Raw genomic sequence first — 20,277 nt, forward strand, 5'->3', positions numbered from 1 at the left:
AGGAAACTCCCCCAAAAGGAGAAAGGAAAAAGGGACAAAACCCAACCAATCCACCAAAAAAGGAAAATTAGAAAACTTGTCCAGAGCTCAATAACTGGATGACAGGGGTTCCGTCAGGAGAAAAGGTAGGGACATGGTGCAGGAATGGGGGCCCTCTGAGCCCCCCACAATGGGTGAAAGCAGAGCTAGATGGTGGTGAAAAAATATCACGGCATTTCAGAGTCTGGCGAATACACAGACCCTACAAACTTCCAGAGAGAAAAGCAGAAGAAAGATGAACTGCAGAAACCAGGAGCCAGATGACTGTGACCCTCTCAACTTCAACACCAGCAGCTCAAAGGACACCGTTTCCAACCTAAAATTTTACACCCATTCAAGCCACAAGTTAGCAGGGTAAATGGGGACATTTTCAGACAATCGAGACGTAGAACAGTCACTGCCTAGGATTGCCTACTGTTCATCAGGAGCCTGAGAATGTCCCCAACAGAGCAAGAGGATAAAACAACAAAGCAGAAAGCCTGAGATCCAGAAAACAGGGAGTCTAAACGTATTCACTAACATTTTTGAGAGGAAGAGTTCACTGACGATGTCCAAAGTTAGAAGAACTGTTAAATACATCATAGCACATCCAGGTGATGAAACATTAACTAGCTGTGAAAACTCTGTTTCTAGTGACAGGAAAGTTGCTCTGTCATGTCCAACTCTTTACAACCCCATGGACAATACAGCCCATGGAATTCTCCAGGCTAGAATACTGGAGTTGGTAGCCTTTCCCTTCTCCAAGGGATCTTCCCAACCCAGGGATTGAACCCATATCCCCCTCATTGCAGGTGGATTCTTTACCAGCTGAGCCACAGAGGAAGCCCAAGAATACGCTAGTGGGTAGCCTTATCCCTTCCCCAGGGGATTTCCCGACCCAGGAATCAAACCAGGGTCTCCTGCATTGCAGGTGGATTCTTTACCAATTGAGCTATTAGGGATTTCTAGAGGATTATGTAAAGTGAGATATGCAAAGTACAGACATAGAGGACAGGACACAGAATTATAGGTACAGTGTGATCACAGTTATGGAACGGAACAACACTGAGCACAAGGTTGACATAATCAGCATCAAGATGTTAACCAGTGACCTTGGGTAGTGAGATTATGAACATTTTAGGTTATTCTGTGTTGCTCAAATCTCTGGCAGACTGTTCTTACAGGAAAAAAAATCAGTATAATTATTTTTAAGGGCTCATGTAACAAACGTCCCCCACTGAAATTTACCAGCCTATCCTTTTACCTAAGTGTGTGAGTAGTATCAGATGAATGAGAGGTCGTCCACTCTGTGAAACACTCTAGCAGTCAGACTAGTGCAGAGGTCACCCGGAACAGGAACATCATCTGAAACAGGAAGTCACCTGGAGCAGGAGGTGACCTGGAACGGGAAGCTGACCTGGAGTAGGAAGGTCATCTGGAGCTGGAAGGTCACCAGGAACAGGAAGGTCACCTGGAACAGGAAGGTTACTGGGAGAAGGAGGTCATCTGGAGAAGAAGGTCACCTGTAACTGGAAGGTCACGTGGAGTAGGAAGTCACCTGGTGCAGAAGGTCACCTGGAACTGGAAGATCACCTGGAGCAGGAGGCTACCTGGCTCTGTACCCTAAGAGCCAAGTGGGCAAGTTGCTCCATCAGGTGAATCCTCAGTTTTCTCACCTGTACACGGGGTGGTGGGCATGATGGTTGGATGGCTTGCTCTGAGGAGGCTTGCTCCGAATCATGCAAAGTGCAGGTGCTGGGGGCATGGGAAACACCAACATCCGTGTCATCATCTCCCATCAAGGCCCGAGTCCTGTGCTCCTTCTCCAGGACCGCCCCAGTTTCCAAGGTAGTGGGAGGACTGTTCGGCCAGAACTTTCCTAGGATTTCTTCTTTCTGCCTTTGTGCTCCTCATAGGATGCAGTCTGCATCTCAGTTGTAGCCTCCCCACCTGGCATGCCATCTCTGCCCTGACTCTGATGATTCTACAAAGGTCAGACCTCCCACAGGATAGACACGCTAGATTCAAGCTCCTGTCCCTGCTGACATGTGGCTGGACTTCTGTGTGGGGTCTTTGCGCTCCCAGAAGCCCTTCCTGTTGCCCCTTGTGATGAAGGGAATGCACAGGCTGGCCTCAGCTCTGCAGGCTGCCTTGAAGGGCAAGTTGGTCTCTGCTGTGACACAGATGAGGTGGTGGTGCCAGGAGCCCAGGGTGGGTCTGAATCCGGTGAGCAGGTGAGAAGCTGGCTCTGATGAAACCCTCCATCTCTTACAGCCTGAACTCAAGCCCCTGACCTCTACCTCAGATGGAAAGTCACAGAGCAAAAGGGGCTGCATTTCTATCCATGCTCCTGCCACATTTCTCTAAGAATAAAGCAGGAAATTGTGTGATTTAAAAACAAAATGATTCAATCTTTGCCTTCTAGAAGACATAAAAGTCTTAATCACATGGACTTCACAAGTCTTTGTAAAGCGTAACAGCTGAGAAGTACAGACATCACAGCTAATGCTTTCTGCCATCAGCCTTCCCAGGAATCTTCATGTGTTACCACCACATGACAAGCTTTCATGCTAAAAGAGTACAAGTCACACTTGGTGCCTAGTCTCGGAATAACATGGGTGGCTTGATGTCTAGCTCACTCTGGGGTCTCCCTGCTCAGTAGGGTGGGGAGCAAAGTCATCCTGGTGATTCTGTAAAATGGTTGTCATTAGGGTTTGAGCTGCCATATAGCTGCAGGACCCACGAGCCGCCTTAGCTACAGCCGGAAGTGACTGTATGGAATGAACTGGGTGGTTTGAAAGAGGTGGTGATCTCTAATTCAGGAAGCAGTAGCTGGCGTCACTCAGCACTTAGGCCAGGCTCAGGCCGAGCCCCGTGTGTCTCACTCTAGGGGGACGATAAGCAAACTGAGGGAGGGGTCAATTCACTCAGATGCTGCGGTGGGTTTATTTGCAAAAATCATTTCAGAAAAGCAGAATGGCTTGAAACCTTACCCCTTAGTTGCTATTAGCATCTAAAGTTCAAAGCTGACCTAATGGAGGACTGAGTCTGGTTGTGAGGGTACCAGATGCTACCCCGGGGCTGACCCAGATCAGAGACCTCGTTTGTGTTTGTTTGGGCCACACAGTTGTGTTAGTTGTCAATACTGAAAACTGAGACGATTTCCTGTTTTTAAAAAATTCAGATTTGTTTTGCCAAATATCAAAATGAATCTGCCACAGGTATACCCGCGTTCCCCATCCTGAACCCTCCACCCTCCTCACTCCCCTCCCCTCCCTCTGGGTCGTCCCAGTGCACCAGCCCCAAGCCTCCAGTACTGTGCATCGAACCTGGACTGGCGACTCGTTTCATACATGATATTATACATGTTTCAATGCTATTTTCCCAAATCTCCCCACCCTCTCCCTCTCCCACAGAGTCCATAAGACTGATCTATACATCGGTGTCTCTTTTGCTGTCTCGTACACAGGGTTATTGTTTCCATCTTTCTAAATTCCATATATATGCGTTAGTATACTGTATTGGTGTTTTTCTTTCTGGCTTACTTCACTCTGTATAATAGGTTCCAGTTTCATCCATCTCATTAGAACTGATTCAAATGTATTCTTTTTAATGGCTGAGTAATACTCCATTGTGTATATGTACCACCGCTTTCTTATCCATTCATCTGCTGATGGGCATCTAGGTTGCTTCCATGTCCTGGCTATTATAAACAGTGCTGCGATGAACATTGGGGTACACATGTCTCTTTCCCTTCTGGTTTCCTCAGTGTGTATGCCCAGCAGTGGGATTGCTGGATCATAAGGCAGTTCTATTTCCAGTTTTTTAAGGAATCTCCACACTGTTCTCCGTAGTGGCTGTACTAGTTTGCATTCCCACCAACAGTGTAAAAGAGTTCCCTTTTCTCCACACCCTCTCCAGCATTTATTGCTTGTAGACTTTTGGATCGCAGCCATTCTGACTGGTGTGAAATGGTACCTCATAGTGGTTTTGATTTGCATTTCTCTGATAATGAGTGATGTTGAGCATCTTTTCATGTGTTTGTTAGCCATCTGTATGTCTTCTTTGGAGAAATGTCTATTTAGTTCTTTGGCCCATTTTTTGATTGGGTCATTTATTTTTCTGGAGTTGAGCTGGAGGAGTTGCTTGTATATTTTTGAGATTAGTTGTTTGTCAGTTGCTTCATTTGCTATTATTTTCTCCCATTCTGAAGGCTGCCTTTTCACCTTGCTAATAGTTTCCTTTGTTGTGCAGAAGCTTTTAAGTTTAATTAGGTCCCATTTGTTTATTTTTACTTTTATTTCCAATATTCTGGGAGGTGGGTCATAGAGGATCCTGCTGTGATGTATGTCGGAGAGTGTTTTGCCTATGTTCTCCTCTAGGAGTTTTATAGTTTCTGGTCTTACGTTGAGATCTTTAATCCATTTTGAGTTTATTTTTGTGTATGGTGTTAGAAAGTGTTCTAGTTTCATTCTTTTACAAGTGGTTGACCAGTTTTCCCAGCACCACTTGTTAAAGAGGTTGTCTTTAATCCATTGTATATTCTTGCCTCCTTTGTCAAAGATAAGGTGTCCATATGTGCGTGGATTTATCTCTGGGCTTTCTATTTTGTTCGATATTTGCCAAACTAATACAATATTGTAAAGTTTAAAAATAAAATAAAATTTTAAAAAAAATTCAGATTTGTGAGCTGCCCGTGAAGCTCTGTGGACTGGCGTTCCAGCAACAGTTGTCAGGGCTCCACGTACAATCACCAAGGACAGTAGAAGCCCCCACTCCTGAGCCAGCTCCTGTGGGAGCGTCCTCAGATGAGGCAGCCTCTCTGGAAGCGCCCCCAGAGATGAGGCAGCCTCTCTTGAAAGCCTCCTCCCAGATGAGGCAGCCTCTCTGGAAGCTGCTCCCCTCAGATGAGGCAGCCTCTCTGGAAGCCCCCATCAGATGAGGCAGCCTCTTTGGAAACCCTGCCACCCCTCACCCCATGCTGGCTCTGGGGACAGTTCTGCAGTGGTAGCCGCAGGGAGCCGCAAGGGTACCTCATTCACAGGAGCACTGAGACAGAGACTGGGCGCCAACTCGGCCAGCCAGGGGGGATCCCTGATAAAATGGACCCATTCAGGTTTACCTCTGTTGCCAAGTTTCTGAGGACAGGTGAGGAGGAAGGGCTGTGGAATTAAACACCACCCAGACCACGTTATCCTCGTAAACTGATGGTTTTGCTGCCTTCAGATATACTCTGAAACTTTCTCATAAATATGCTAAAGATTGCATTAATAAATTCTGTTACGTATAATGCACTGAATTGACGACGTGACCTGTTCATACTGCAGGCTCACACTCCCCACATGTCGAGAGCTCCCCCTGATAACACAGCGGCCATTTCTTGGGCCACTGTCCCATTTCCCCAAAGCCATGAATACTGGGAGATATATGAACTCGTATACTGGAAAATGAATTTGTTGATGTTTAAGTGAAGCTGTCAATATTTTGTATTTCCAAATTCAGTTTTCCCCCTTCTCTTAGTTTTTCTGCTGCAAATAGGTCTTATAAGACTCATATGTTTCCCTTTATTAGAAAAGCACACTGGTCTGTGCTATGAGACTGAATGACAACATTGCAGGTCACGGAAAAGACTTAGCATTTGAACCTTTGTGCTGCTCAGGCTCCCAAGGTCATTCATGGGAGGATCAATTTCAATTATATTTCTGTTTACTGCTGACATCACTGGGGGGCAGGAGTGGTTGTCACAGGGAGGCAAGCAGGGAGAGCTAAGGGCATAGTCGGATGCTCACTTTGCCCCCACCCAGCCCTGACGGCAGCTTCCTCTACACCATGTCTGTGCCCCCTCCCTGGAGAGGGTTCTTTTGTGAGAAGCAGTGTCCAGAGTACAAACCCTGGGCAAACAGGGAGAAAAGAGGAGCCAGACTTAGTTCTTTTTTAGCTGCACATGTTGGGTTTGACCAAGTTCTGTTAAATAAACACAGAACCTCACATCGGTGGATAAAATCTGGTGATGCCTGCCTCATTCGGGGTATATATGGTTATCTAGAATTATATGGGGTGTCTATGGTTATCTGCAGTCATAGGGGGTGTATGGTTATCTGCAGTTGAAGACGGTATATGGTTATCTAGAGTTATATGGGGTGTCTATGGTTATCTGTAGTCACAGGGGGTATATGATTCTTTAGAGTTACATGGGATGTATGGTTATCTGCCAGAAGAAAAGTTGACAACATCAGATATGCAGATGATACCACCCTTACAGCAGAAAGCAAAGAGGAACTAAAGAGCCTCTTGATGAAGGTGAAAGAGAGTGAAAAAGTTGGCTTAAAACCCAACATTTAAAAAACAAAGATCATAGCATCCGGTCCCATCACTTCATGGCAAATAGATGGGGAAACAATGGAAACAGTGACAGACTTTATTTTCTTGGGCTCCAAAATCACTACAGGTGGTGACTGCAGCCATGAAATTAAAAGATGCTTGCTCTTTGGAAGAAAAGCTATGACAAACCTAGACATTGTATTAAAAAGCAGAGATATTATCTTGCAAACAAAGGTCCATCTAGTCGAAGCTATGGCTTTTCCTGTAGTCATGTAGGGATGTGAGAGTTGGACCGTAAAGAAAACTGAGTGCTGAAAAATTGATGCTTTTGAACTGTGGTGTTGGAGAAGACTCTTGAGAGTCCCTTGGACAGCAAGGAGATCCAACCAGTCAATTCTAAAGGAAATCAGTCCTGAATAATCATTGGAGGGACTGATGCTGAAACTGAAGCTCCATTACTTTGCCCACCTGATGCAAAGAACTGACTCATTGGAAAAAACCCTCCTGATGCTGGGAAAGATTGAAGGCAGCAGGAAAAAGGGACGACAGAGGACAAGATGGTTGGATGGCATCATCAACTCAATGGACATGAGTTTGAGCAAGCTCTGGAAGATGGTGAAGGACAGGTGTGCTGTGGGTGTGCTGCAGTCCATGGGGTCACAGTCAAACACGACTGAGTGACTGAACAACAATGGTTGTCTGCAGTCATAGGGGGTGTATGGTGTGGGGGAACAGAAGTGCAGTCCTGGTGACTCACCTGCAGGAAATGTGTGTGGGTGGGGGGGAACAGGCAGGAACAGTGAAGGGGCTTCACAGCTGGATAGAGGCGGTAGCCCAGTCAGTGGCCATCTCAGTGCGGATCCTTGGGTGAGCACTTTGATGAACAGGATTTTGATGCCAATTTAGTTTCCTGCTGTTCTTGTGCCCAAAGGCTTTGCTTGTTTGAAGTGAAGCAAGACCCCCGCCCCCTAAGAAAAGGGAACCAATGATTTTATAGTTCCAAAGGTGTCTTTGGGCAGGAAGTCAGAGCAGGTGCAGGGGGCTGGAGCAGAGTTGTTCACCCGCCACCCGCCCCCCCGCCCCCGCACTCGCCTCCACGCCCCCGCCCAACTCTGGTGGCTGCTGCAGGGAGAAGCCTCTAGAGGGCGCAGGTAAGTCCACATACGGGAGGCCCCAGGAGGGGACAGGCAGTCAGGGAAGAGCACGGAGTCCTGGGAGCAGAGGGAAGTGGGCTGACAGTGAGCGACGGGAGCCCAGGCAGCTCTGTGGACGCCTGCCCTGCCAGCACCTGCTCCCTGATCACGGCCTGCAGCCACCTGTGAGCCCAGGGGCCGCAACGGGACGGAGCCTGGCTTTCTTCAAGGACCATCTTCTGCTGGGATTGGAAACAGACCCCCCAGTGGGGTCCAGGTAAGGCTTATCCTTCTCTCCTGTTTTCCTAAGCGATTGGGCTATGGATGAGACGGAGGTGTCACCGTCCGGGACAGCCCAGGTGCATTTTTGAAATGCGTGTCATTTTTGGGTTGCGTTTCAACAAGCTTTCCCCGGTTACCATGCGTCTGTGCTACTGGTTCTAAGACCTGAGAGTGTTCCTTTGTTTTCAGGGAAACACCAGACACCCCATTTTGCTACTAGCTGTGTGTCTGGCGAAGGAGCTGCGTCTGTGTGCTCAGCAGGTTTGGGGGCTCAGTGCTGAGAGCCTGGGGTTTCCTGGAGCCTGGAGGTGTGCTGCTCTGGGACGGTGAGCTGTGTGCAGCAGCAGGGGTCCCCAAGGGTCCCCGAAGCCACCTTCCTGGGTGGTTCTGAATCAAGGCCAAAGTTGTGGCCCCCATGTTTTGGGGTGGGTGGGGGGACATAGAGTGACTGGGTGGAGACACTTGTCTGGTGGCTCCGGCTGTCACTCCAAATGAGTCTCCGCTCGATACCCTGACGGCATGGGGGCCACTAGGGCTCCTGCCCCAGAGCCACTGATTCCCCATCTTCTCGCCGTAACTGCACCTGCTTCTCCCAGAAGGCTGGAGGTGTTGGGCAGCGGGACAGAGGTCCGAGAGGGATGGTAAAGCCACAGGGGTGAGTGAGGAGGAGTGAAAGTCCCTCCATCCATCGGGGGAGTTTGACGGAGTCGGGGGATAATTGCGATGAGAGAGGAAGCTCAGCCCATCCTGTCTGAGGTTCTGAAGTTGTGCTGAGGTACTTTGCAACTAAGGATGAAACTGCAGCTGATTCAAATATTAAAGAGAGAAAAACCATGATGAACCAAAGGAGAAAAAAGAGTCAATTCAGATAACAGAAATATTTCCTGCCCAACTCTGAGATCTCTAAGCCTTAATACCTTCCAAGTTACATCTTGACAGGATCTGCCATAGAGAGGGCTACTCTGCAAAGTTGGGGAATGGGAGTTCATCCTGATGACACCCCAGGTCCCTTGTCACCGGGGAGAGGATAGGCCCCGCCTGGGCTTGCTCAGCTGGGGTCTCTCTGCCCCCATCGCCTCCCCCAGGTGAGCCAGGTGATGAAGGACAGTCCCATGACAGCACATTTGGAGGGCAGTCCTGGAAGCACATGTCTTTGGAGGAGAAAGTAAATAAAATTTCCCTGAAATGTTTGAACTTCACTCTCTGATTACCATCCAGTTTCTGAAAGTAAACAAGGTATTCGCTTTGTGGAAGATTCGTATTTGTGAAGTTCAGACTTGAAGGGGGCCTCGCCCTCTTCCCTGGGTGTCAGTGTGTAACCCCAGCCCCTCATGCAGCTCCGTCATGCACAGACCTGGTCTGACTGCTACATCACAGGATGTAAACCCCACTGGCTCTTTTAACTGGGGGCATCCTCCTCCCATCAAAGTTCCTGAAGCCCCCAAGGACCATAGATGGAAGACAGGTCACCCAAGTTTTCTTCCTAACTTCTGCAGTTTGCAAAAAAAATGAAGTTCATTCTCAAGGAAATGCCCAGGAACCCAGCTTCAAAGACTCAGGTAAACCTGAAATTCAAACACAGAAGCTGTAAACAGGATGGCATGTTGGAAGCTGGCCCAGTGTTGAAGTGCTCAGTCGGCGGTCCCCTCCTGGCCCCCGGGTCCTGCCTGCACGCCTCCCGAGCTTCCCTCCCGGGCTTGCTTTCCTCAGTTGTCCCGGCCGACACCTGCCGGCTCCTGGCTTTGATGCTGTTCGAGGCTCTGCTCAGGTAGCTCCGCCTGCCAACAGCATCATTAATTAACTTGCATTAAGCTCACTTAGTGCATTAGATCAGTTGGGAAACAAAGGCGGAGCCCCTGTGTCACAGTGAGGATGCTGTCCGTCGTGCGCTCAGCTAGAATTTTATTCAGTCTCAAATTTTATTGCCTGAAATAAAGCGAGGGATAACGAACATGTGGGCACTTAGCCTCTGCTCTGTGTTTCTACACTTCACACTTTCACGCTTGTCTTCTCTGCTTTTCAAACAAGGGAATCAAGGCCTAGAGGGGAAGGGATGCCCGGCCACGGGGCTGGTGACGGTGTGACCCCAGCGTGGCTGACGGGGGTGGAGCACGGGCGCTCAGGCTCGTGCTGCGCACCTTGTAGGTGGAAAGTCGGCAGAAACTAGACCTACTGCCGCTGCCTCTGTGGGGACGAGCTGAGAGGGTGCCAGACACCCCAGGCACACCCCTCGGGTTCAGGGTTGTGTCAGCCCCAACATCCCAGGTAAGAAAGGTCAACCTCAAGTTCAGGGCTCGTGTCATCCTTGGCACTATGCATTATCTCGGGGAGCTGCCCCCACAAGGATTTGGTGACAGGGGAAAGCAAGATGGAAATGAGGTGCGGCTGTCTCTCTGCAGTGCAGACAGGTGACCACAGGGATTTCAGGCGATTCAGTCTGATGATTCTAGCAACAAAGAAAGGTGTTCACGTGGCCCTGAGGTTCAGGGCTGGCCTCTGTCAGCAGGAACAGTGAGACTGCTCTGCACTGAACTCCTCTCCAGGGTCTGTCCCAGGAGCAGAGTTGTTGCCCTAGGTGGGTCATCCCACCAAGGTTGGAGCTCAGGAGAAGCACAGCCTGGATCTTGGGGCAGGGTAGGCCTGGCCTGAGAGTGGGTGAGGGATCCCACCACCCAATGCGGCTTCAGTACCCCTTGAGAGTGGAGGGCGCTCAGTGACAGTGTCCACGGTGGGTGGTGGGTGGGATATTTCGAGTCAGAGAAAGGTCGCTGGCAGTTCTAATCCCACTGTGGGGTAGATCCCATTGGCAGAGCCACCCCTCTGGGTTCGGAGACATGGTGCTCCTTCAAGCCTGGTGCCCGGTCATCCAGGGTGGGAAAGGCAAATACCAGGGGCCCCAGAAATGTCTGGAGTCCTGGGTACACAGTTCTCGGAGAACTCTGTCTCCAGCAGACAGGTCCAGCAGGACGGTGATTCCGAGCCTTCCATGGGGAGATGCGCTCAGGTGAGAGGGCAGCCATGACCCACTCCCCTGAGTCCAGTCCCCAGTCACTCACAAGCCATGCCTTATACTTGGCAAGGTTGTGCCCAGCTGGGAAGCCCCTCTCCCGATGGGCAGAGCTGCCATCACTGTGCTTGGAAGCCCTGCTCAGCTGTGCTGTTTCTAGATCTCTCACGGTTGACACATTTCAGAGGCTGGATATAGCGATTGCAAGGTGAGCCCAAACACTGAAATAGGACGGTAGTCGCCTGAAAACAATAGGGAGAAAATTCTGCCAACAGCGCCTTAATCCTGGCATAAAGCACTTTCTCAGGACGTGAGGACAGACACGCAAATCCAGATTATAGACACAAACCAAGAGGCCGTGGTTTGACAGCTGTTGGGCCAAATCTTTCCCACTAAAATGTCCATGATGCCGTATTTCCAGTTCCATAGTTCTTAAACTTTGCACCCAGGAGAGAGAAGGTAGGATTTCATGGCGGATTTAATGTGTGTCTCATTGTTGTGGTTGTTCAGTCTCCGAGTATGTTAAATGTTCGTTTATTCATCTGACAAATCTTTTCTGAGCGCTTGCTAGGGTGCAGGCACTGCTCTGGGACTGGAGACGCGGTGCTCCATGGGTGGTGGTGGAAATGCCCCTGCTTTGGGATGCTGGCCCCCTAGCAAGGAGAGCAGAGACACAGTCCAGACACAAAAATGACACTTCAGTAAACCTTGGACCAGGAACAAACACACAGATGGGCAGAGAAGAGCCTACATCAAAGTGAGGGCTCCTCCTGAGCAGTACAGTCTGAGGGGTGGCCAGGTGGGGGTGCATCTGAGACGCCCCACCCCAGCAGGAAGGTAGTGTGGCTACAGCTGACGGAAGAGGGGCAAACGGGAGATGATAGGAGACCAAGGATGGAGGGAGCAGGGCTGGAGGCCATGGCAAGTAGTTTGGGCTTCACTGAGGGCAGTGGGAAGGCAGACTAAATGGTACAGTGTCATTCTGAGACCCTCAGTGCCCACAGCAAGGCCAGAGAGTATATGTGAAACCCACCCCCACGAGTCAATCTGCAGGTAGCCTCTTTCTGAGGACCCTGGTGGGGCTGGTGGGGCTGGAGGCAGGCAGAGTGGGAGCAGTTGGGCTTTCAACCCAACATTGGCTCTCTTAGAAATTAACAATGACAAAGGGGCCCTTTCTGAGAAAATGTTTAAAGATTTCAACTTGAAACATGCTTACATTTTTAATAGTTTCAAACTGGAAGGAAACACTTAACATTCCTGTAGAGGCAGATATATGGCCTTCCACCCTTCGCAGCCCGACCGGATGCTCCCACAGTCAGCCCAGAGCCCCCTCACGGCTCCACTCCCCATGCCTCTCCTGGAGAGATGGGGACACATTTCCCAGCACTGGGGGAGAGACACAGCTGGGTGGACAGAGCAGTGCCCTGATGGATCAGTTTGGAAGCCTCCTCCTCCATCCAAGGAGCTGTTGGGGAACTGAGTCAGGGATCTGTTTAGCGCCCAGCTGGCGAGTCAGAGCTGCTTCTGTCCATTGTACTTGGCCCTTGAGGAGTTAGGAGAACTTGGCTGCTTGGCCCATCCAGCAGGTGAACACTGGCATCTGGCAGGTATAAATTTTCTCCCAAGCAACAGGACCACGGAAATGGATTGGGCAGGAAGTCATCCTAGAGGAAGGGTCTCTGGGGTGCCCACGGCAGTGAGAGCTCACAGACAGATCCTGAGGATGAGCTAGGGGTGGGGGGTGGTGGGCTCGTCCACTTGGCATCCAGCCAGCCCTCTGATGGTACCAGAGACCACGGTGAGGGATGGGATGGATGCAAATGTCTATTGTTTGGGGTGGTTTTGTTGACCTTGTATATGTTGTTTATGGTTTTAATGGTTTGTATGAGGCCTGTGTTCTTATCTAACAATCATCACATCAGTCCCAGAAATGCCCTAATCTTTAAAAATATTGAAGTATACTTTCTCAAAGGCACATCATGACTCTCAAGGTCCATTTTCTTTCAGATTTAGTTCTTAATAATGGCTCAGAGTGGCTGTTCCTAAGACTTCCTGCCCATAAAATGAAGAAAATCTCTTAGAATGCACACTCCGGGGCTGTTTAGACACTCAGTCCTCTGCAGAAAGCTGGCATCTCCATGAAGGGCACACCCAAGTGGTCAGTGGCCGGGGCAGGGTGGTGTCTCAGCGCACAGTGTGGTTCTTAGCTGACAGGCTCCTTTAGGGAGATAAATCATCCAACCCATGTCTTTTAATTTCAGCAGAACCTCCTTAAATTTCAGCTCATTCTTTAGGGGAATTTGGAGAGAGAGATCCGTCCTTAAGATGTGCAAACACACAGAAGACACCTGATCTACCCCCGTGGCTCCGGAAGGCCCAGCCCTGTCCCCATGACCCCAAGGTCTGAGCAAATGACTTTATGCCCTGTTAGCAACCATTTAAGCCATTTTGCTCCTCATTTTACAGTCAGAGGAAACCAAGGCAGAATGTCCCTGTGACTGGGGATATTCAGTTTTAAGTGGACTCTAATAGGGGCTTCCCAGGTGGCGCAATTGGCAAAGAATCGCTTGCCAATGCAGGAGATGTGGGTTCAATCCCTGGGTCGGGAAGAACCCCTAGAATAGGAAATGGTAACCCACTCCAGTATTCTTGCCTGGGAAATCCCGTAGATAGAGGAACCTGGTGGGCTATAGTCCATGTGGTTGCAAGAGTCAGACATGACTGAGCAAGCACACAGGTGTTAAAAACCCAGAAACCACACTTTCTCTCAGACTGCTGCCTGTCAGTCTCCAGCCTCAAGTTTCCACACAAAAATCATCATCCAAACAGACCACACGCGGCTCTCGGCTCTGACTTCATGACTGGCTGGGACGTGGGGGCGGCGCTTGAGAATATTACCCTGATGGCTTTCCCAGTTGTTGCTTTTGAAGGCAAATATTTATTTTGTGACGAATGCAAAAGTCAGAACAGCAGAATGCCGTCCTCTCCTTATGTTTACAGAATCAACAGAATCGAGACACCGACAAACACGTGTCCGTGTTCCCTAAGGAGCTGGCTGTGTACCTCCTGTGGCATCAATTAATCAAAGCAGGGCCTCTGGAGGTGCAGGCCTCCTGCAGTGAGCATCCTTCCGCCCGTCTCCCAGGTTCTCAACAGGAGCCTGGACGGTACAACTGGGGCCGTCCTTCCTGTTACCTGAAGAACGCTCCTTGGGGCCTCAGTGGGTGCTTTCTTATGCTCTGAATCTTGCTGAAGGTTTTGGAAGAGGATCTAAAAGAAAAAGAAGGCCTGACTTCTGTTCTCATGGCTCATAGGATGAAAAGAATGAACCAGCACAAACAGCCTCACAGGGGCTTCCCAGGTGGCTCAGTAGTGAAGAATCCGCCCGCCAATGCAGGAGACACGGGTTTGATCCCTAATCTGGAAAGAACCCACATGCCACTGAGCAGCTAGGCCCGTATGCCACAACCACTGAAGCCTGTGTGCCTAGAGCCTGTGCTCTGCAAGAAGAGAAGCCACCACAATGAGAAGCCTGAGCATCACAGGGAAGAGTAGCCTCTGCTCACCATACCTAGAGAAAAGCCCATGCAGCAATGAAGACCCAACATAGCCAAAACTAAATAAATAAATTAAAATTATTAACACAAAGCTTCCCACGTGGCACAGTGGTAAAGAATCTGCCTGCCAATGCAGAAGATGCAAGAGATGCACGTCATCCCTGGGTCAGGACGATCCCCTGGAGAAGGAAATGGTAGCCCACTCCAGTATTCTTGCCTGGGAAATCCCATGAACAGAGAAGCCTGGTAGGTTACAATCCATGGGGTTGCAAAGTCAGATACAACTGAACACACATGTACCCACATTAAAACAAAATGAAAACCAGCCTGACAGTCACACAAACAAGAGGACAGAGTCCTGTGGGACTGAACAGTGGGGTCCGCCACCCACCCTGTGCTGTGGCCATGCCTTCTCTGAACATGGGGGCTCCCTCTGGTCTGGAGCTGGTGCCTGGCATGGAGTTCAGTTCAGTCACTCAGTCGTGTCCGACTCTTTGCGAACCTGTGGACAACAGCACGCCAGGCTTCCCTGTCCATCACCAACTCCTGGAGCTTACTCAAACTCATGTCCATCGAGTCAGTGATGCCATCAAACCATCTCATCCTCTGTCGTCCCCTTCTCCTCCTGCCTTCAACCTTTCCCAGCATCAGAGTTTTTTCCAATGAGTCATAACTTCACATCAGGTGGCCAAAGTATTGGAACTTCAGCATCAGCCCCACCAGTGAATATTCAGGACTGATTTCTTTTAGGATTAATGGGTTTGATCTCCTTGCAGTCCAAGGGACTCTCAAGAGTCTTCTCCAACACCACAGTTCAAAAGCATCAATTCTTTGGCACTCAGCTTTCTTTATAGTCCAACTCTCACATCCATACATGACTTCTGGAAAAACCATAGCTTTGACTAGACGGACCTTTGTCGGCAAAGTAATGTCTCTGCTTTTTAATATGCTGTCTAGGTTGGTCATAGCTTTTCTTCCAAGGAGCAAGCAAGCGTTTTTTAATTTCACGGATGTAGTCATCATCTGCAGTGATTTTGGAGCCCAAGAAAATAAAGTCTGTCACTGTTTCTGTTGTTTCCCTATCTATTTGGCATGCAGCAGGTGCCCAAAAAATGTTTATATGAAGCAACCTTAACTGGACACTGATTGCCTTCCAGGGTTCCCTCTTATTCGCTCTGTGAAATCGGGTGCCATCACTCCTTCTTGGATGCCCGGCGGAGGCTCAGGGGTGAGTGAAGCCCAGGAGCTCATCCTGCTAAGTGGCAGTGTCCCCCCTCCCCTGGCTCCTCTAGAGGGCAGATCAGGGAGGGGGGCAGCAGCTGCAGATTAGATGGAAAATTAAGTTTGTATCATAACCGTTTAGGGAATGGGGCAAATTGGAGAGATTTCTAAAGCCCTGGTTGGGCTTAGCACAAGATCCTGGGGCAGCTGCCCCTGCCGGCTGGGCACCAGAGCCCGAGAGCACGTGACTTGGGGCAAGTACCCCGAGGAGGATGGGGCAGGGTGGGCGAGCCCCACGGAGCATGGTGCCTGTCTGCCCCACACCCCCGTGACACTCCAGCCTCCTGCTGCCCCACTTCGACCCACAGGGTCTTCATCTACTGTTCTCCTGCCGACGAGCTCTTGCCCAGGACGTCTGTGCCTCCTTCACCCCTTGGGTCTCTGCTACCCACCCTCCCCACCCACAGTCCATGTAAACGGCAGCTCTGACCCCAAAACTCCTATGTAAGCCACGCTCACACAACACTGCATAAATGTCCCCATCAGAGTGTGAGCCCAGCCCTGTCATGTGATCAGAGAGTCTGTCTGGAGATTGGGGTCACAGCAGGGCGTGGGGTGGGTTCTTTGCCACCACCAGAGGGAGGCTTCCTCCTGGGCCCTCAGGGAGGAGGTTTTGGATGTGACTGTCCTGAGAACCCCGATCTGTCTGGAATCACTGAAGCACGTTGGGGAGAAGATGGAATGAGCTCAGGTTAAAGAACAACCAGGATCCAGCCAGGCTGGGCTTCAGATGGAGAACACGGGGCAGCAGGGGACAGACACTGATAGCAGGCCCACACAAGGACTGCGCTATCCCATCCCATGGCCTGCCCGCTGTCAGGAAACACAATCAAAATAAACTCCAGGACTTCCCTGCTGACTCAGGGGTAAAGAATCCGCCTTCCAGTGCAGGAGACACGGGTTCGATCCCTGGTCGGGGAGGATCCCACGTGCCAAGGAGCAACTAAGCCTGTGCACCGCGATTACTGAAGCCTGCACACCCTAGGGCCTATGCTCTGGACCAAGAGAAGCCATTGCAGTGAGAAGCCCGAGCACCACAACCAAGAGTAGCCCCGCTCACCACAACTAGAGAAAAGCCTGAGCAGCAACGAAGACCCAGAGCAGCCAAAAGTAAATAAATAAATCTTTTAAAATAAATTAAAAAAAAGAAAAAAACTGCACGAGGGACCAGTGGTCCTCAGGGTGAGAGCAGTAGTTCCTCCCCATCAGGCCAGGCACTGATGACCACTGAGTGACATCCCCCAGTGCTGACGTGTCTCCCCCTGACCCTGACCCACTCAGGGCTCTCTCCACCCTTCTCCCCCTGCCCTCCTCACTCCTGGTGTTGTGGACAAAGGGCAGCTCTGGCCTCAGAATTCCTGGGCAGGGAGGGGGTGTTGCCTTACACGCTCTGTTCCTGGGGTGCCGTGTGTAAGATGCACATGCAGGAAATGCAACAGCCAAACAGCTTGGGATGAGGCAGGGACCAGGCTGGGAGGTGGTGGAGCTGGGGCCTCCTGTGGTCCCAGGGAAGAGGGCAGACGGTGGCCAAAGGCTAGCGGCCAGTCTGGCTCTCAGCGTCCTGGCTGAACAACACCTTAGCCAACAGCCAGGGAGTTCTGTCTGTCCTGGAAGTTGAGTTGAGTTCTCAGGGAGGAAGATGAACAAACGCACGAGAGAGGGGCAGGGGTAGCCTTCACAGCCTGGATGGCTCAGCGTTCAGGAGCTTCGGGTGAACCTGTTTCCTCATCATGGGGCATCATTTTGGAGCTGGCACTTCTCGGTTTCAGGAAGCAGCAGACACCTGAGCCCCCTTGGAGATTCAGCGTCTGCTCAGCACGTACCCCCGCCCCTGCTGAAAACCCCCCGAGGGTTAATGGTTTCCTTTTGGAAAACTTTCAAACTGTGTTCATTTGCGTTTACATTATCTGCTTCCTTCAGCTCTGTGTGTGCATTATTCTCCTGTTGGGTTTAATTTAACCCAGTCTGCAGCTGTGCTAACAAATTCCCTGATGCCCCCTGCTTCCAGACGGCTTTTTCTGTCTTTTCTCTGGCTTTACATCAAGAGGCCACACTGAAACCCTCCAGCATCGGAACTTTGGCTTGGCCTTCCTACTGCTTCAAAATCCATTTCCTGTGACCGTGCTTCACTGCGTCTCAGATTCTAACCAGCTAATTTAATATTTACCAGTCAAAGTTAATGATTTATAAAAATCACTGCTAAAAACAAACAATGCTCATTCTGTAAAGCTCTCCACCCTTTGTGGGAGGATCTGCATATTCCCCACACATGAAGGTCCCTTGGAGGCCTGCTGGGCACAAAATGTGAAACTGAGTCTTTAAGAAAATATCACAAATGTGCAGACTTACAAAGACCCCAGAACCAGCCAGTTGATCTTTTGGTGATTTTTAAAATGACCTTCTTGTATTTAATGAGACTTAGGAGAGAGCTGGGCCTCCCTTGGGGCTCAGGGGTAAAGAACCTGCCTGCCAATGTAGGAGATATGGGTTCAATTCCTAGGTCAGGAAGATCCCCTGGAGGAGGGCATGGCAACCACTCCAGTATTCTTGCCTGGAGAATCCCATGGACAGAGGAGCCTGGTGGGCTATAGCCAGTGGAGTTATAAAGAGTCAGACATATCTGAGTGACTAAACAACAACAACAGAAGAGACCTGGCCACTTAGTCAGATGGTGACTGTTGGGAACTGCAGAAGTATAAGGGGTGTCTGGACCTGGGACGAGTGTGTTTCAGGCTGTAAACACACTTCCTAAACCCTGCCTGGATCCATCTGTACCCTGAAAACCAGTAATGTGTTTCTAGGAGATACTCAGCTCTTCTCAGAGCAGACAGAGCCTAGCAGGCCTCCCCTGGACATGAGGTCATGACCCCCAGGCAGCCCTGCAGAGACGCCTGTCCCCAGGAGGGGAGGATGGTGCTCTGCAGCCCGGGGTGACAGGACGACAGTGGCTGGAGGTCCTGGATGAAACAGGCTCCTTGAGGGTGTGGGTCCATGATGCCCTAAACCCCATCTAGGTCAGAATTCACTCCTGCAGTGCAGTGTGAGGCCTGCATCCAGTGAGAGCTGAGAGCGTGATTAGCTTGTGTGAGTGAGGCTGAGCAAGAGAAGATGGTCTTCCCTCTCAGCCTAGGGAGGCCTCCTGGCCTTGCACAAACACCGAAGGCCCTGCTGCCCTCAGCTCAGACATCTCGTGTTAGTGAGAGGGCCCCATGAGAAAGCATGGGGCCCACCGTAACACCTATTTAAAGAATTGTCAGGACTTCCCTGGTGGCCCAGTCACTAAGAACCCGCCTGCCAATGCAGAGGACATAGGTCTGGGAAGATTCCACATGCTGGGGGCCCCCTAAGCCTGTGCCCCATAGCTACTCAGCCTGTGCTCTAGAGTGCATGCTCTTCAACAAGAGAAGCTACCGCAATGAGAAGCCCACACACCGCAACTAGAGAGTAGCCTCCAACTGGAGAAAGCCTGTGCATAGCAACAAAGACCCAGCACGGCCAAAAATAAATAATTTTTTAATAAAAAGAATAATCAGAAAGGGCATGTTCTTCAAGGACTCAGATGTGAAAGGCCACCAGACCTCTTGGGGAGGCTCTGGGCAGAGCTCTGGGCCGGACGTCAGGCCGTGTCCATTCACCTCAGCTCATCCACCTGCAAATGTGGGGACAGTCCCACAAGAGACAACGTCCACTCCCCCCATCACCACACAGCTGCCCCCCGGCCGAGATCCTTCCCTGGGTCAGCTATGGGCATGTCAGCCCCTTCCAGCCCCTCGCTGACGCAGCCTCTGATAAAGGAACTGGAGCTCCCGGGAATGCAGCTCACCCAGGGCTGATATGATGAGATGAGCTCCCAGGAGGGGTCCTGGAACAGCTAGGGGACCACAGGAAAAAGCAGGGAGAGGTGATCAAGCGTGGACATTGGTAATAACCATGAGGCGCCAACACTGGCTCATTGGCTGAGACAAACACATCTACTAACAGAAGGTCTCAACAGAAGGGACTCGACCTATGAAACACACCCCAACTCTGCCCAGTGTTTGCCGCTTTCCCAGAGGTCTGAGTCTGTTCTACAGTAAGAAGTTTTAGTGAAAACCACTTCTTTAGACTCAGTTCTGTCCTCCATCCTGAGCCACCTCCCCAAATTGGCAGAGCACCCTGCCACCCCCACCTCTTGGAGCTGAGCTGCCTCCCTGGCTCCTGGACGACAAGCAGTGATGGGAGGGCCTGGGGGTCAGAAGAGACCCCAGTGTCCCCCTGCTCCCCATATGGACTCTGGGCAGGCTCCTCACCCCCTTGATTTCCTCTGTAAACAGGAGTCACAGCTCCCAGCTCGGGGGCCCCATGACTCAGCACACACGTGTGGAGTGGTGTGTACCCACGCATGTCACTGTGAGCCCCCCCTACCTCCTTATTACCTGGGGATTACCAGAGGTTGCTTGTCACCCTGCAGCCCAGGAAAAGGGTGGCTGAATGGTCACTTTGCACACTAGCACCCTGGCTCCCCGCTGGCCTCCGTGGGAGCAGGTGGGGTGGACTGAGGGCCCAGGCCCTTCCCTGCAGGATGCTATCAGACCACGAGCATGAAGGGCAGCCAAGCTTGCAGCTCCAAGGAGGACAGTTCCTGGTGTTTGGGGTCTGTGTGTGGCCGGGGATTCTGACAGGCCCTCTGCAAACACAC

General features: G+C 50.7%; 1 protein-coding gene across 2 annotated transcripts in view; it reads left to right on the forward strand.

The window, feature by feature from the left end:
- The first annotated feature begins 7,517 nt into the window (after window positions 1–7,517).
- The window catches only part of EDAR (ectodysplasin A receptor), a 52,297-nt gene continuing 39,537 nt past the window's right edge, over window positions 7,518–20,277 (forward strand). For both annotated transcript variants that reach the window (XM_070798749.1, XM_070798751.1), the window contains exon 1: window positions 7,518–7,749. The gene's annotated coding sequence lies outside the window, so the exon portion shown is untranslated. The remainder of the gene's footprint in view (window positions 7,750–20,277) is intronic.

The sequence above is a fragment of the Bos indicus genome, chromosome 11 (assembly GCF_029378745.1).
Source record: "Bos indicus isolate NIAB-ARS_2022 breed Sahiwal x Tharparkar chromosome 11, NIAB-ARS_B.indTharparkar_mat_pri_1.0, whole genome shotgun sequence".
In the NCBI taxonomy this organism is placed as follows: domain Eukaryota; kingdom Metazoa; phylum Chordata; class Mammalia; order Artiodactyla; family Bovidae; genus Bos; species Bos indicus.